The sequence below is a fragment of the Falco punctatus genome (genome assembly GCF_963210335.1).
Source record: "Falco punctatus genome assembly, chromosome: 6".
Taxonomy (NCBI): Eukaryota; Metazoa; Chordata; class Aves; order Falconiformes; family Falconidae; genus Falco; species Falco punctatus.
The window spans coordinates 62,800,641-62,817,658 of record NC_137585.1 but is presented as its reverse complement, the minus strand read 5'-3'; the positions used below and the strand labels follow the sequence as shown (position 1 = coordinate 62,817,658).

Sequence of the window (17,018 nt, the reverse complement as noted above, 5' to 3'; positions counted from 1 at the left end):
GACAGGCTGCCTCCAGATGGCATCTAAGCCAGCAGTGTGGGACCTGGGGCTAACAAAAGGGGTTGCATCAACATGTACCAGAGTGGTGCCAGCCATATGAATCTGAAAAGGACTGATAGGGGTGGGAAATAAAGAGACTTTCTGTGGTTTGCGAGAGGAGTCTGCCTCTCTTCCTGCAGTGGCTGGAGGAGGCAGCCTGGATGAGAGTGAAAGGAGAGACAGGCGGCCGCTTGAGATGTTCTGGAGAGACGTGTGGTTCACCAGTGGTACAGAACATCCTCTCCCAGAGCAGCTCAGGTAATAAAAGCTGCAGAAACACTGTCTGCAGTGCAAGAGGACTAGCAAGTTAATCATTTGGCAGGTGGAAGCTTAGAAAGAAAAAGAAAATTTGGGAGTAAACGTATTTTTTCCCCAGAGCGGCATCCTGTATCTCACTGGAAGTAGATGACAGCTCTGAGCTCAGTCCTGTGCTGCATCAGGGAGAGGTGGTGCCTGGGGCACCCTGGTGAGTGCTGCCCACCCTGGTAATAAACTAGATGGGAAGGGATGGAAAAATTAAGCTCATATTCCCAGAATAGCCAGGACTTGGAGGTTATTGACCCCTGCTTTCTCACTAAATTTTACCTTAAGCAAACACTTTTCACTCATCCAATGTAACTCAGAGAGGTGAGTCTCTCCTTCCAATCCACAGCTGTCAAGAGCACCACGGGGCTGTTACCCCACTGCAGGGAGAGCAGCATTTCTCTCCTGGGTGTAGCAATGCATGGTACACCAGACCCCTCCCCTGTGCCCTTTCCCAGCCTTGGTTGCCCACTCCCATCCCTTTGCCACCTTTCCCTTGTGTCAGCACAAATCTGCGCCCACAATGCCATGCAGCGAACCTGATCCAGCTGGAAACTGAGCTGGTGAAAAATAAGTGTATTACTTCAGCCCCTGCATTTTTCCAAACCCATTGGTGATCTAGCTGGATGAGCAGTACGAGGGGGATGCAATGACGTGAGAACAAGTGGCTGGGAGTTTGGGGTCAGTTTTTTTTCTGTAGTGGGTCATGCTGCTTGGACCACACACAAAATCAGAGCATGACGGTTCAGGGATGCTGCAGGTATAGACTCAGAAGAGCAAGGGACCACCCACCACCACACAAACAAAACCTCCCATTTCAATCCTAAAAATATCCAAAAAGATCGTGTTGGTCACATCCACCTTTAATGCAAGGGGTCTGCAGAACATCTACAACACACACCATGACGCATGGTCACCGCGAAGCATTTCCCAAGATCTACAGCATGAGGCTAAAAGTTGCAAAATGCAGTATGCCACAGGAGGAGGAAGAGAAGGGCAGTGCCAACACCAGCTCCTTGCAGCAGCCAGTTAATTTGTCAGGTAGCAATTCATTAACTCTTAATACAAAGGGTGGTTTTAGAGCAATGGGAACTTAGTAGCACTCAACGTACACATTCTGTGACATGCCAGCAACGCTGGCACTCTGTAGCCAGCCGCAGATTTGTTATGTTAATACCCCCTTCTTCTTCTGAGACTATCAAAAGGCAGCTGCTGTCACACGGCAGAAAAATTACAGTTGGGTATGGATGGATGTGACTGGTGCTTATTGCTCATGCACTATTGGGAAGGCACTCAAAAGAACGTTGGGAAAATGAAGGAAATAAAAAAGGATTTAACCATTTTTTTTCTGATCCATTTATGAAATCTCTCTTAGTTGGGACTCTCTGGACCAGATTCTTCCTCCAAGAATATGCTGGAGTAACATCATGGATTTCTACAGAGTGCCTCCAGCCCAGGATGGAGTAAAGACAGTGGGAATCTGACCTTCTCCTTTAACATAGGCTGCCCTCAAAAGCTGCAAGCCCCAGGGAATGGGGCAGTGTGGGAGTGCTGCTGAGCCTGCAGGCAGAGCCTACAGTCCTAGACAGGCATTCAGGAAGAGCTGCTTTAGTTTTCAAGCTCCTAATTGAACTAATTGAGCTTCTGCAATTTGCCAGAGTTAACCCTCCCCTTGCCCACCGCAGGAGGCCAAAATCTTGCTGCCAATTTGGTTTTGCAGAGCACCCGCTCGGCTTCTCCACAACAAAGGGGAGATGGAAACTGTTGTTGCTCCCGGACCTCTCAGGGTCTCCCTTTGATTGTTGTATTTCCTACCAGTGTCAGCACTTGTGATATTAATGATCTAGACAACGGGTCATTAAAAACCATTCGGGAGGGGGACTGCAGCCACATAAGGAAGGATTAGAGCCCCGTCGTTATTAAAGAGTGAATATTCACCCTGTCCAATTAAAGGGATCTTTGCCTAATAGCGGGAACACCACTCCTCCAACTCCCCTCTGGCAGGAAGGCTATGGAATAATTTTATCACTCTTCCAAATAAAGCTGGGGAGATATCTGACAAAGAAGCTTTTTTTGTACATCTGAGGTGCCCACTCCAAAACATAAAAGTGATGCTGCTCAGGGAATCACAGTCTGATGAGGTTCACAGAGATATTTCAGCCAAGGGGGACTGGTGGCTACAGCAAGGGGGACCTCCAATTTCATGTCCTTTCATTTTCTTTTAATGTTAATTGGATTATAATTTCAATTGGTTGGAGGTGTATCTTCATGTGTGTGAGATAAAGATGCATAAAAACAAGCGCTGCTGATGGGAAAGTAAATGGAAAAAGAGGAGGATGAAGAGGCCGTCGTGGCTGAAAGAGAAGTCACATTCATAGCTTCTTCCCTGGACTTGGTTAAAGCAAGATCTCTGTTCAAAGCTGTGAACCTGAAATTACCCCAGGGTCTGGAGTGGTGGGAAATCCCGTTTCTTTGTCAAGAAGCACCATTAATACGAAGACAAACCAGCAATGAGCTGTGAAACAGCCAAAGAGGAGTGTGGCAAAATGAGTCCCATGCAAGCAGCTCCATTTCTCATGCCCATTTTACCTATAGGGAAACTTAGAGGTGAAGGAAAAAGGGCTATAATACTCATAGTCCCCATTGCCCCCTCGGTACGGCCTCCACCAGAGCTGCTCCCAATTTACAACATCTTCCAACATTGCCAGTCCTAAAGGCCAGTAAACATTAGTCTCCCCCGGGAGATGGTGCACAAAGGAAATAGATTCCAGCTCATTTGCTCTTGCATCTTGCAGCCTTTGCTCTCCTGGCCCCCAAAATGACCCTGCTTCACTTAATTGGACCCCCATCTGACCTCCAAGCCCACCTTCACCTGCAGAGCTTAGAGCAAGCTGTGTTCTCCAAATGAATTCCCTGGCAATGGAGGTCCCAAAATCTGCTCCCTGCTCACGTATTGCTCTGCCAATCTTCAACCTCTTGAAGCACCTTGCCCAACCATTAAAAAAGAGCACTTCTCCCTACCCTCTCCAGGTTATTGGCTGTAATCTCCTTGAATGAAAAGCACAATGAAAAAACACGATATTATTACAGCTACTTTCCCCACTGGAGCTGAATTTAAGGAAGGTAAATAATTGGCATAAAAGAGGCTTTTGAAAAGCAGCCCTCTGTACCTCTGTACCCATTTGTTTGTGGATTTCTAGCAAATGCATCACCAAGTTCTCTACAGCGAACTACATCACCACCACATGGAGAGAGATATATTTTTTTTAAAAAAAAAAAAAAGCTTCTATTTATTATAAAACTTTAATTGGTTTAAAGAGTGACTGTCATGCTGTCTGACACTTTAAAGTGTTCTGTACCGTAGGAGACATAAAACATGAATCATTGCACTTGTTTTTTGTCGTCTTTCCTGCCACATTTGCTAATTATTTAATCTCCCAAGTCAGAAGCGGGACTTTTGCTCCTTTTTCTGCCCATTTTTTTCTTTCCAATTTTCTCCTGTGCTAGAATATGGCACGGGTATTGCCCTGGTGCAGCTTGGGCACAGACAGCACAGACCTAGAGGGACCAGGGAGAGGGAGGGATTCAGAATGGGGTTAAACACATGCAGGGGTGGGAGATCATCCACAGCAATTCAACATGACAATCCCAACACAACTTCTTGCATGAATTCTTCATCTTCTTCATTGAAACTGAGGGTCTAGGCTCTTATCCAATTCCCATAAGCATCTCCTACTGACTATGTTGGATATGGGATACTTCCCCCAGGCTGGGACAGCCCCTCTTTATGCTGCCTGTCAAAGTCTAGTCAACTCTAGGCTCACAGATCATGACGCTTACATGGGACTTGTTCACAAGTGACCAAGAGGACCAAGAAATGTTTGTGGAACAATTCCCCAAAGCACCAGAGAAGCGCTCCTTTGTTGGGACACAGCAGCTGCCTCTCTTCATTCAGAAGAAAAGGGGTTCTCCCTGCAGAGGAGGGAGACCAACATCTTCACACAACACTGTCCACTGCATCCATCATCATCTTAAGACATATACACTCTTCTTTTCATCCTCTGACAGTGTCCTCTCCATGGAAAGAAAACAGCTGAAAATCCTGCAGCCACTAGAAATGGTTAGAAGATTTCAGAGAGAAAAAATATATCTTGTTTAGTCTGCAGCACAGAAACAAAGGTCCTAAAATAATGCAAGATATCCTGGGGGTAAGCCACAGAGAAAAGCCCAGAAGACAGATGGACAGAAGGCACAGTCATGCCTTTACACACTGTAAAAGACTACTAACAAAATCCTCCAAAAGCAAAAAAAAACCAACCCAGATTTTCAGCTAGAAGCCATAGATGAGGATATGGGTCCTGTCTTTTGGGCAGAGAACAATGAAGTTTCACCAGCCCCTTGCAGGACAGTGTGGCTCAGCAGTGTCTCTGCTGCTCCCCACCAGGCTCTGCAGCATGGTGCTTGCTTCCAGTGAGTGAGTGTTCTCCTTGGCAAAACCAGTCCTTAAACAACAGAAATAAGAGAGTGGAGGACCACAGCAAGCCAGCAATACCTCATCCACCTTCCCACACTTCAGGGCAGGACCTGCAGGGTACAGACCTCTTTCCAGTTGGCCTGGAAAACTGGGCTTTCTCCTCTGTCTCTAGTGACCAGCTCCCAAGGGCTGGCATCCCAGTGGGATGCTCCTCTCTGCCAGCCTTTATGTCCACACTGTGATTTATCTCTTGGCAGTAGAGCTCCGTGGCACAGCAGCTCCTGATGTACACATTGCCCTCCTGGAAAGATGCATCTTGGAAGGGGAAAAGAATGCATCTCCCCGGATGCTCACTCGTAGTTTGGGGCCACTGAACAGTGCCTCTGATTATGGGTTCCTGAAAGCTGCTGCTGGTTTTGGGCATGGGATTTGGGGGGTAGCAGGGGGGAGCATAATGAAAAGTCTCAGATGTTTGCGAAGAACAAATAATAATACCACTGATGAGGCTGCATAATTTTATGGCACTTGCTTCCCTATCTTCAAAGGGCATCCCACAGCTTTTGGCAAGCCCTTGTGAAGCAGAAGCTAGTCACTAGCTCGATGCCAGCTCAGGGTTTAGCATTAGCAAGATTTAAGGTTACTGTTGATATCATTAATATGAACGTTAGAACACAAGCGCTGGCTGCCAGCTGGCAGGGAGAGCGTGGGCCCGGAGACTGCTCACCAGGGGAAAGAAACCCATGCACAGAGCAGCCCTAATTCTGGGTGCTATAGAGGTAGAGGAAGGGATTTACTCCCAGGCTGGCACTGCTTCAAGTAATAACTGAGCACCTTGCAACAGGAGCGACCCCAGCAAACTGCTCGGCGCCATGTCAGATGGTGACAGAGCATGGCATGGCCCTGCTCCGGTGAGTGAGAGCACCTTTTGTTGCCACCCGTTCCCCTCCAGCAGCCGCTGGTGCATCCCTTGCAGCCACCAAAGCCAGCTCTCACCCAGGTCAGAGCTTCACCTTCTACGAGTAGAAAGCCCCAGGTCATCTCTTCCCACCACGTGAAGCCTGAGCTGAGCTTCCCCAGTCCCTCCATCATGCCCTCCAGGGACTTCAACCAGAAGGGCTGGGGATGCTTCTGTGCTGTGGGGATGAGAAACTGGCCGCACATGGGAAGTTTACAATGTGATCTCTTGCAACTATGGCCCTAAGGTGTGTTCAACTTGACACTCAAAGGCATCTGAAGAGGAATTTCTGCACCCGTGAAGCCTCCCCAGGTACTGCAGCCCTCCCCAGACAACTCATGCATTATGAAAACAATGTGCAGAGCGTTATCGGAGAGGGGCTGCCAGGACAACTTACTGACCCATACAGGCAATCAGCTTATGATACGAGGGATGGGATCATGTCGGCTGAGCAGGCACAGCTGCTAATGTTATTCTTGTTCATCAGAATACTTAATCCGACTTTTTTTTTTTTTAATAAAAATAAATCCTCAATGACTATTTGCCTGAGGCTTTAGTTAGAGCAGCTAATGGGGCGGTCACGTGAACTGAACCCTCCGTATGGAGTAGTGAACAGTATCAAGATAGCTGAACTCAAGTAGGGAGGGCAGGAGGAGCCCAAATGTGGAAGAAAAAATCACATGCAAAAAGCTCTGCTGTGAATGCACAGGAGTGTGAAACTTCTGAGTGAATGGGTGTGAGAAGGACTGATATATCCATGTGCAAGCTTACATAGGGAGAGGTCAGGAATTGCTACAACTGTTGGAAAAACCCTAAACAAACAACAGTGTCACGAGCCCTGGGGATGGAAAACATGGCAGGTTGAAGTTAGATGGGAGCAGAGCCCAAATGAGCAAGACTCTGGGCATGAAAGGAGGCACAGTCCTACTCTCCTGCCCCCATGAGCAAGGACTCATGGCTGTGGGTCACCCCACGCACAGCCAGCCTGCTCCAACTGCCCCAAACCATGCGATGGTGTTGGGATGCGGGTGCAGAGATAATGTGTGACCGCTTCCTCCTCCCAGACACACAAACACACCAGGTCCCGGCACACAGCAGAATCTCATTCAGGAGACAGCAAAGAGCACGTGCAGCCCCGCACTGGTGCCGGGAGCTGAGCGCTGGCTCCATCCCGCTCTGCAGACACATCCTGGTGCCCACCGGGCCCCCTTCGCCCTCCTGGCTTTGCAGGGAGCCATGCACCAGCAGATTGCTGCCCTCCTGACACAGCCCACCAGCTGACAGAACCATGGAGAGCCTTGAAAAGGATTTCAGAGTTTGAAAACCTCAGCCAGCTGATGAAGAGACCTCGGGAAGATGAATGCCAGAGGGACATATCCAACCCTGAGCAGGAGGCATTACCATACAATTGGTTTTCATAACGTTTTTTCTTCAATTTTGTTTACAGTCCCAAATTATCCTCCTCTCTGAGCAGCCAGAGCAGTTCACACCTGCTTTGCTCTGGGCACAGGATCCCTCTGAGCCAAGTCCTGAGCCCCTCCATCAGTGCCACACAAATCCCGTGGCCACCAAGTTTCCAAGACATGCATGGCATACAAAGGGAAGAAAAGAAATGCCGGAAGATTAGACCCTGAGCTGAAACTAATTGTTCAATAAGCCATGAACAATATAACATTTGTGCGGTTTGCTTCTCTGCCTTTCATCTGTAGGAAGGAAACATAAACAGTACAGGGAGAAGGGCAGGAGGTGCCTAGAGCCACGACAGGGTTAGAGGCAGAAGCACAGGCAGGAGAGCCACCATCTGAAACAGGACAGGGCTACGATGCTCCCTCCATAACAACACTGCCTGCTCTCATGAGTGAGCTACTTCATCGAGGCTGTCAGTGCTTTGGTCACAGAAGGCTTGATTCAGCTCGGAGTAAATCAACAACGTGATTCCTGGGCCAACAACATCGGAGTCTAGTCCACAAAGCAGATGAGAAATAAGACCATACATCCAAGGCTATTATTCTGGGAACAGCAGCGTCTCATTCAGATTAGATTAATTGACAGGAATAAAAAAGAATATGTTGATAACTCCGGACACACAGAACATTTTTATTCATGCTGGAAAGAAGCCCAGATGTAATAGACTTGCACAGACACCCCCCGTCTCTCCCCCCTCCTCAGTGCAGTAGGCACCGTCAGCAATTTCCTTCCTGTTCCTTAATAAACTAAGGGCAGGACGGAATCTGGGGCACCCAGCGAGACAGCATCCTAGCAGCCTCAGCACCAGGCAGATTGCTGGTCTTTGCCCGACTGCAAAAATTAACCATCTACCCAACATATGGGTCCCAGAGAGTCTCCTGCAGAGCCCACTCCTCCCTCCACCCCCCACCCCCCAAGCAGGATAATCCCCTTATTGTTATTTAGAGACACAGAGATGGGTCTGATCCACAACCCCAAAATCCCTATGTCTGGAAAGGGCTGAGGAAGAGAGGAGATTAAGGATGCACCTCCCATGAAGGGGAAGAACTGAAGAGTCAGATCCAGACTGCGCTGAAATCTGTGACCATCTGAAATTTAGATCCAGACTCAAATTTCTCAGATGCAACCTGGCTCCAGCAGGTTGTACGTTGTACGGCTTGCTGCAACCTAGCAGCAAACAGCTGATTGCCTCCATGAGCTCAAAGTTTACGGAAGAAAAAAGAGGATTGACTTCAAAACAAGGACAACCACTGAACAAACACCAAAGAGTTCAGGCACGTGAAACTTATATATAAGGAATAATTTTTTTACAACAGGGTTGGTGAAACAGTGGAACGGGTTGCCCAGAGAGGTGGTAGAAACCTCATCCCTGGAAATGTTCAAGGTCAGGTTGGACGTGGCTGTGAGTGACCTGATCTAGTTGAAGATTTCCCTGCTCATTGCAGGAGGGTTGGACTAGGTAGTCTTTAAAGACCCCTTCCAACCCAAACCATTCTATGATTCTATGAAAGGTAGCAGTGCAAAATCTCCCTGGTCAGGGAAGCAGCATCAGGAAATCTCCATCACTTCTCCCTTCTCTGGCTTTGAGTTACTGGCTCTGGGGCTCCTGCATGGGTTGGTAGCTCAAAGTTAAAGGTAAAGCTTCCTGCTCTGGGCTCAAATTGGGGTGCCTGGCTTTTCTCTGCAAGTAAATGCATTAGAAAAATCCAGACCAAGTGAAATCAGTGCCAGCATTCAGCTTTCAGAGAAACTTCCCAGTGAACAGCAGGGAGGTAACAACGTGGCTTTACACAAACACATGGGCAATGGGATTGCCTGCACCAGATCCTACCGTATCATCAGACACGATGCTGCCCAACTGGATGGAGTTCATTCAAGGCAACTGGAAGGACATGTCACTGATGGAGAGGTCACAGAGATATAAACAAGACCAGCATCCTTATGTTAAGTTTGCCAAACATTTTCTCTCAAACTTAATCCCAACCCCACCGTCTGCTTATGTGGCATGGAGAAGAAGGAACCCCTGAGTGTAGGACCCAAAAATGGGCTACACCAGCTCAGTGCAGTCCTGCTTTCACTCCTGCTTTGTGACTCAGTGTGCTAGACGCATACAGGAGGCAAATCCCAGCTCAGACCAACCAGGTGGGCCCTGGCAGGGAAGCAGGAGAGATCTGCAGTGCCACAGCATCTACCTGCATGAGACAACTCCCTACCTTCAAAGAAACCCACAGCCACAGGCAATTACATCAACTCTAAGCAGGACAGAGATGACCATGATATGTTAAGACTGGATGGGGTACCAGCTCACCTTCCAAAGATTCCATCATGTAGGATGTTTTACTGCAGAACAGAGAGCATCTCAAATGCCATCTCCCCCAAAACTGATGTCTCTTCCTTTCACACACAGCCTCAGTGCCACCATACAAGACTCAGGCAAAGAAAAATACCTTTTATTACTTCTCAGAGCCTGTCATTCCTGAAAAGCTAGAAATCCTAGGTTGCATTTCTCATATTCCAAAATCAGCGTAAGGTCAGATCCAGAAGGAACTGAAATGTGGTGAAAAATTTCTTTCTGTCTTATAACATAGAAATGATCAGGAAGCCCATCAATATGCCCCAAAGCAGCCAGGAACAGCTGGGAGGGAGGTGAGAGGTTGGGGGCTATGGGGCCTTTGGGGAATATCTTACAGCCCTTTGAAAGTGGGATGCCAATGTGCTGCATTGTGCTGTCTCTCATTCAGTGCCCAAAACTATTCTGAAAAACATATACTCTTTGCTGGAGTTAAATTTCCACCTTTTCCAACATTCCTGGGACTGCAGAGCTGAGGCAAACCCAACTCGTCTGTCTTCCCAGATGCCATGCTGTATCCCCAAATCCTTCCATGAATCAGCAGGAAATCTTATTGGCGTGCTTGTTGTGGCAGCAGAATTAACTGCTGGGGTGATTTTACCAGAGGAACACGTCAATCCCATTTTCTATTATTAGGCATCTGTGTGTTACGTTCATTGATCCTGGGCACTAAATTTCCTCAGGGGTTAACAACACTTTCAATACGTGGACAAAAATCCATGGAAGCTTAAAGAATACTCAAGCGCAAAATTCCCAGAGGTCCCCAGGGCCTGTGTTTTCTTCAGTTTACACAGACACATCAATATATCTTCTTAATTTCATTTCATTATTCCCCACATAGTATGTGTGCTCTCCCTTGATTGACTTGAGGAAGCTTTTTTATGACAGACAGGAAGATGTACTGCCCCACTCGTTAGATGTACCTTGTGTTTTGTGAGTCTGATGGACAGTCTTCAAGACCAGAATGAAAACATGTCTAATTCCTTTGCTTTCCACAAGAATAAAATATAAGTACTAAGGCCTCTTGTGGATGCAACATGTGATTCCAAAGGCATCCTATTATAAAAGTCTAATTAATGTCCCATTACAAAATGAGATCAAATGAATATCCCCGTTAGCTAAGTAAAGATGGGCAGAGATTTTAATATGCAAAATCAACAGTGAATAGGTAAATGGAGTCTAAATGAACAGCCCAGGGTAGATTAGAAGAGCAAATACCAAGTAGAGGGATGGGAGATGTCCCAGAGATGTAGTAATCACACCATGGGCAATCTGGACCTGTCTTGGCCCTTAATCCCTCGGCATTCCCCTACAAAGAACACTTGAACACAGAATCAGGCTCACAAGAAGAGGCTGGAAAAATAGGAAAGAGACAGCTAGAGGAGGGAAGGTGCTTCCCCAGAAAGGGACACCATGGCAATAAGGATCCTGATGACTTCAAACCTAGCCCTGGGATCTCACGCATCTACCAGTGCCCTGTAGGGAAGGTTTTAACAGGTAGTGCACAGCATCTTGGTGGTGAGGGCCCAAGTTGGGTGTGCTACTCTACACCCAGAAGAGTTTCTCTTACTTCTGCAAAGTTACACCAGAACATACAAAATCAAAATCTGGCCCATTAGAGCTCACATTTACCTTCTGTGCAGAATGCAATTTTCTTACATCTGTTCTAGCTAACAAGCAGACAGAAAGGGTGAGACACCGAAGGCAGAAAAGACAGGAACAGTAGCTAAATGATGGCTAATGGGCAGCTGATCGAGTAGAAGGACAGATGCAGAGAGACATTAATAGAATAGATAAACAGGCATCAGACCCCAATCTCCCAGCAATTACAGTCTGCTCTGGAAATTCTAATCTTCTGCAGTGTCGCTTTCCAATAATTCCAGTTAAATTAGTTATTATCCCTCATTTGTGTTTGTCCCTGGAATTATTTTGGTGGCATGGATCAAAGAAACACCATGGGCTTTAATGCAGCATGTGCTTTTAAAAAGTCAAAGCATTAGAAAGTGCTCCCCGCTCTAATGCATTCCCGTCTCGTGCCAGAAAGTGGATCTTTAACTTCCAATTAGCGCATCTCAGGATCTGTCCAAACAACCCTGCCATGTCTCTCCCTGCAAACACAAACAGATGAGGTTCCCCAGGGACTCACAGCCAGCTCTACACCTATGAGGGGTAGCAGTGTTCTCACAATTAATAAAGCATGAGCTTTATTAAACAATGCTGAATCCAGCTCTGTAACTGCAATCCAATTGTTTGTACTTTATTTTCCCTTGTACTCAAAAAAACAAACAAAAAAAAAAAAGGATGAAGAAAGAAAAAAAGATCTCATTACAAGTTTAATTTAAAACTCTATCAGTGATTAGGATATTTTATGGACAATCACCTGCCAAATGTTATGGTTTAAATCAAAGCTGCTGCGGAGTTCCACATGGGCCATAAAGAAGAAACAGGGTTTGGGTTTTTCCCTCTGCTTTGGAAAAAGTCACTGGCTCAGACATTGTGGTGCAAATAGCCAGGAAAGCAGTGAACAAGGAAGTGATGGTGAGATGGATAAATGAGAGAGGGTCTGACAGAATGAGGGGCTTAAATCTTTGGCTGGAGGGAGTTCCCCCAGCAGATGTGGAGATCCATGGTGACCAGCACATGCACAGCAATCAGCACTTATTTAGACATATCAGTCATGTGAAGCATACAGAAACGTGCAGGGACATTCAGCAGCATCAGCTGCTCATTGTGAATGTATGAATGGGATGAGTCCCATCACACACAACAGCTGGGACAAAACTGAAGTGCAAGGAGGTGGTGCTGGGATGTCCTCCTTATCAATCAAACCACAGGACTGCAGAGCCAAGAGAGGCACCTGCGGAAAAGGGATCCCCAAAAAATGGAGAGGGGGAACAACAGCAGCCTTAAGATCCCAAGGAAGAACCATTTCATCCACAAGAATGGCAACCTCCCTTCCACCCGCATAGCCCCAAAAAGCATATTAGCAGCAATAAGGGTGATGCTTTTCAATCCCCAAACTTAAACCAAGACACAGCTTTATGGATGTAAGGGCATCAACTGCAAGAAAGGGTGACCTGGGGACAGAAGGTAGGTTTGTCAGCTGTGAAGATGTGGCTAAAATGCTGGTGCCACTTGAACTAGAGAGGACCACACACAACAACATGGCCAGAGATCTGCTGCACCCAGTCTGACCGAGTGAGCTGGCAGGGCTAGCTACACATTCTCTTCTAATTTCAAAGCTTAATTTAAAAGTCCAAACTATATCCAGGTCCTAGACCACAGCAGGAAGGTCTGATTGAGAAGCTGAAGCCAAACACCCTAGACTTCCCACCTTGCCTGTATTTGAGACCAGACCAGCCAGACCTGGAGGAATCTCTAAGACCTTCAATGTCCAGAGGATCCTCATGCAAGGACAGCTTGGATTCCCATATCTTTAGGGTTGCCACTTCAAAGACACAAAAAACTAAAACTAGTCTTGAACAAACAGTCTCTTCACATTCAGAATATGCCTGCATAGAGCTCAGTAGCTCAAACAAACCCAAAAGCCCCACTGCAACTGGCCAGGCTATGAGGAATTGCCCGGGGACAGCCATAATCTGCTTTCTGACATGCAGAAGGCCCATAAACAAATGATTACACTTCTGTGCTGGAGTTTCCCTAATTTGAGAAACGTTGATAATGATCAGGGCTAATTGAAAATTTCCCATCAAGCATTATTAGGATGGGGAACAGGGATTTTAAATGGACCATTTGCAAAAAGCCCGATTTTCCCCATATATCTGTTTTTTGACAGTAAAACAAACAAACTAAAAAACCCCAAACCATCTAAAGTCTTTGGATAAAAGGACAACATTTTCCATAGAAAACGCTTACTGTTTTCTGGATAATTCAGTGAGCTCCCAGGCTTCGTAAGGCTTCTGAGGCTTCTTTTATTGCCCTTTTAAACTATTACAGATGCTTTATGGGAGGCTCAGTACAGCAGGAGTTATTTTAAGTGTTCGTGCAACAGACCTCTGGCCAAGCCTGAGTTAAGTCTCAGACAATGCTGTAGGGAGAGGGCACTTCATTCACTTACGAGAGGAACATCCAGATGATGAGTAAACTGCACAAGAATGGCCAGACCTTGTGGGTTTTACATCTGATCCCAGCAGGTTTTTGAGTAAGTTGCTGGCAAAGAGAAGGGCAGATCTAGACCCTTCTGCCACCAAGTTTTCATGAGGACTGGATGGCTGCATCTGTAGATAAGCAAATAAGCTACAAGAGCTTATTCCCTTGCCACCAGTAGCAGTTCATATCCACACTCCTACCAGCACAGGGGCTGCATCTAAACTACTGACTGGGGATGAACTCCAGCCCAAGCTACCCCAAACCTTGTCTGGGCATCACCTGAGAGCTGGAAACGAACTGCTGGAGACAGCAACGGGCCAGAGCTTGTGCCTGGTGGGCTTTCTGTCCCTGATGTAGCCTGGAAAGCTGAGCCAAGCTGGTGGCCAGGACATCTATCCAGCCGTCAACATGGGTGGGACATCTCAGCAAACCATCAGCAACCTCAAATTTGGAGGTCAGTGCACTTAAGCACTCACCCAAAATGACTCTGGCTGCTGCACCTGCCTTGATCTTCTGCCCAGCCAGGACTGGCCTTCGCTATGGTTTAATTACAGAGGTGACCAGAGGGCCGGGGGCCAGCAGTGTCACTTCCATTAAGCAGATTGCCACATCCCTTTACAGCCTGTGCTTTTCCTGTGAGAGCAGAGCCAGCGAGAAACACAGAGGGCAGGAAGACAGTTGGCATCATCATTGGGCTAACAAATACACACACATAACGGCATACAGCAATGTAACCAAGCAGTTAATAATGGAGAATAATTAGCAGGGCCTTGATCAGATGTGTGAGCAGAAACACACTGAAGGCAATGGGAAAACTTCTATCAACATGAGGAGACATTTTGGATCAGACACCAAAAGACACATTTTATGTATTAGCAAGTTTTAGACTCCTACATCCTTCCCTGCAGTATGCCTTCAAGCCTGGCCTCTAGTTTTTTTGCAGCCTAAAAGGAGCAAAGAGGCTGGAAAATACAAGAGAAAAAATATTGTTGACAAGGATTGAGGTTTCAAGGACAACAAGCTCCAGCAGGACTGCTCCAGCAGGACTGGATTTGCTGCTGCCTGGGAACTCAGGATGCTCCTGTCAGGGATGGACCCAGTCTGGAAACCCCACCCAAGTCGCAGTAAAGTTTAGGTCTGAAACCCCAAGCTGCAGCATTCTGCAGCTGGAAATCAGAGTTATGTGGGACCCCAACTTCTGATTCACACCAAATCCCACCAATTTGGCCTTCTGCTTGTGTTTGCTCCATTGGGTAAGATACCACATTTGGAAATTTCCTGCAATTGACTCTGGGAGGCTTATGTAGCATCAGCTGGGAGACTTCACTTTGATTTTCTTTTAAATAAGCATGGCAGAAAAAAACACTCCTTGCAAGTCAAAAAATCACTAAAAAGTCAAACTACATGACGCTGACTGAAGACAAAGCAGTCATTACTTTTCTCTTCTTTAGCACAAAAGCCCTGCATCAAAATCACTAAGACCTCACAGAAAGTTTTGACATGGAAACATGTTGCCTTGTTTTGAAAAAGAATCCACTGGAAAATTACAGATCTGCTCGAAAACACAGTGCCAGCGTGTGCCCAAGGCTAAAAGGAGGTTTTCAAAATGCTACAGAGCAGCCACTCTTTGCTCCAGCATCTGTGTCCTGTTGGATACAGCGGACTTGTGCCTCCTTCTCCTTAGATGATGCTTTTATTTGGGGAAGAGGAGGAGAAAGTGGGATGCTTCTTTCTGTTGGCTGTTGTTGCTCCCCTTAAACTGAAAAAAACTCTTCCAGATGAGAAATTCTGCGGGATTGGAGCCGGAGGTCCACCAGAGACCCCTCAAACCTCATTTTTTGTGTCATGTGTGGAGGTCCTGCTATACGATTTTAAAGTCCCCTCCTCCAAAAAGCATCGCAGTGCTCATCAGCACCCTGCAGGGACTGGCAAAGGGGTGTCTATCCCCATCCACACTGCTGCCCGGGAGCTGCTGGTTACCGACCCCTGTTTGTGCAATGCACAGTTGTATAATACAAGTGGCTGAGCAGGATTTGTCCCCCCAGCACAGGTCACCTGCAAAGCTGGAGATTTACAGGACAGAATTCCTTCTTATGTGCAGAAGAAATTACCAGCCAAACTTAAAAGAAGATGTGAAATTTGCAGAGGGGAAAGGAGAGGAGAGGGGTGGAAATCAGTGGCTGAACAGAAAGGCAGAGGGGAGGAGGAGAGCAGAGAGGTGAGCTGTGCCGTGGAAAGGGATTAGCGGCGGTGCACGGCCTGCTGGGGTGGGCAGAAAGCCTGCCAGAGCCTGATCTGCCGCACTGCCACCTTTGCAAATCAATTTGGCACTCCTGCTCTGCCTGCCTTGGAAAGGACATGCTTCCTCCTCAGTCCACCCTGCCTGCACCCCCCAGTCCCACCTCACATGCTCCGGGGGACATTTCAGACAGCCGTAAGGGACTCCCTGTTCAGGAGGAGACCAGAGGAAGCTTCCCACTGGGGCCGAGCTGTGAGGGCAAGGTAAACGCCTGACAATGCATCTGCCACAGGCACGGAGCCCTGCAGGAACAGAGCCAAAAGGCCTGGAGATTTTGGGGGGGCTGCAGTGGTTTGGTGGGTCCTCATAGGTGTTTTGCAGAAGCCAAATGGGAAGTGCTAGAAGCTGGGCAGGGGGAAGGTGGGATGAGTGCAGCCGTTCTCCAGGAACCCTCCACCCATCATGTGTCCTTTCCCAACCATCCCTTCCAGGCAATCAGAGCTGGTCTCAGCCTTGACATCCCAAAATCCGTTGCAAGGCTGCACCAGGGTGCTGGGAGCATGGCAGCCATGGGAAGAGAGATGCTGTCATGAACAAGTCATGACAGATAAAATTTGTAGGGGTGAAAAGGAAAGCTCAGGCAGAGCTCCTCTCCCTGACTGCAGGGCTCTGGCTGCCTGTAAGCCACAGTTTCAAAGTAGAGGCTCTGTTCATGTTGTCTGCAGAGACCAGAAATCAACACCCTGTATTGCTCAGCTCAAATGTTCCCAAAGTGGAGAAGAATCATGAGCGGATGAACCTCCTCTGTCAATTGCATGTGGCACCCCTGCCAAATGCAGCATAGGGAAACTGAGGCACTGCAGCTCACACTCCGTTCCGCTTACCATTGCTTGGCTCATCCCATTCAACCATGAGTCCCCCTAACACCATCCTCCAAGCCCCCTGCTTTCTGCCTGTGAAAGCAGCCCCAACAGGAAGGGGCATTGCCATGTCCCCAGCAGGACAACGAAGCGGTAGGCATCCCAGAGGAATCACCCCTGCCAGGCAGGATAAAGGAAAAAACAACATCCCATCCCATCCT

The 17,018-nt window shown here is 47.5% G+C and overlaps 1 protein-coding gene across 7 annotated transcripts in view; it reads right to left on the bottom strand.

Moving 5' to 3' along the window:
• The window catches only part of PLXNA4 (plexin A4), a 470,690-nt gene that overhangs the window by 331,384 nt on the left and 122,288 nt on the right, over positions 1 to 17,018 (bottom strand). Inside the window, exon 4 of one of the 7 annotated variants that reach the window (XM_080393434.1) lies at positions 3,616 to 17,018. This exon is cut by the window's right edge and continues 14,955 nt beyond it. The exons of the other annotated variants lie outside the window; for them this stretch is intronic. The gene's annotated coding sequence lies outside the window, so the exon portion shown is untranslated. Of the gene's footprint in view, positions 1 to 3,615 lie in introns of those variants that run through there. 7 annotated transcript variants of the gene reach the window in all.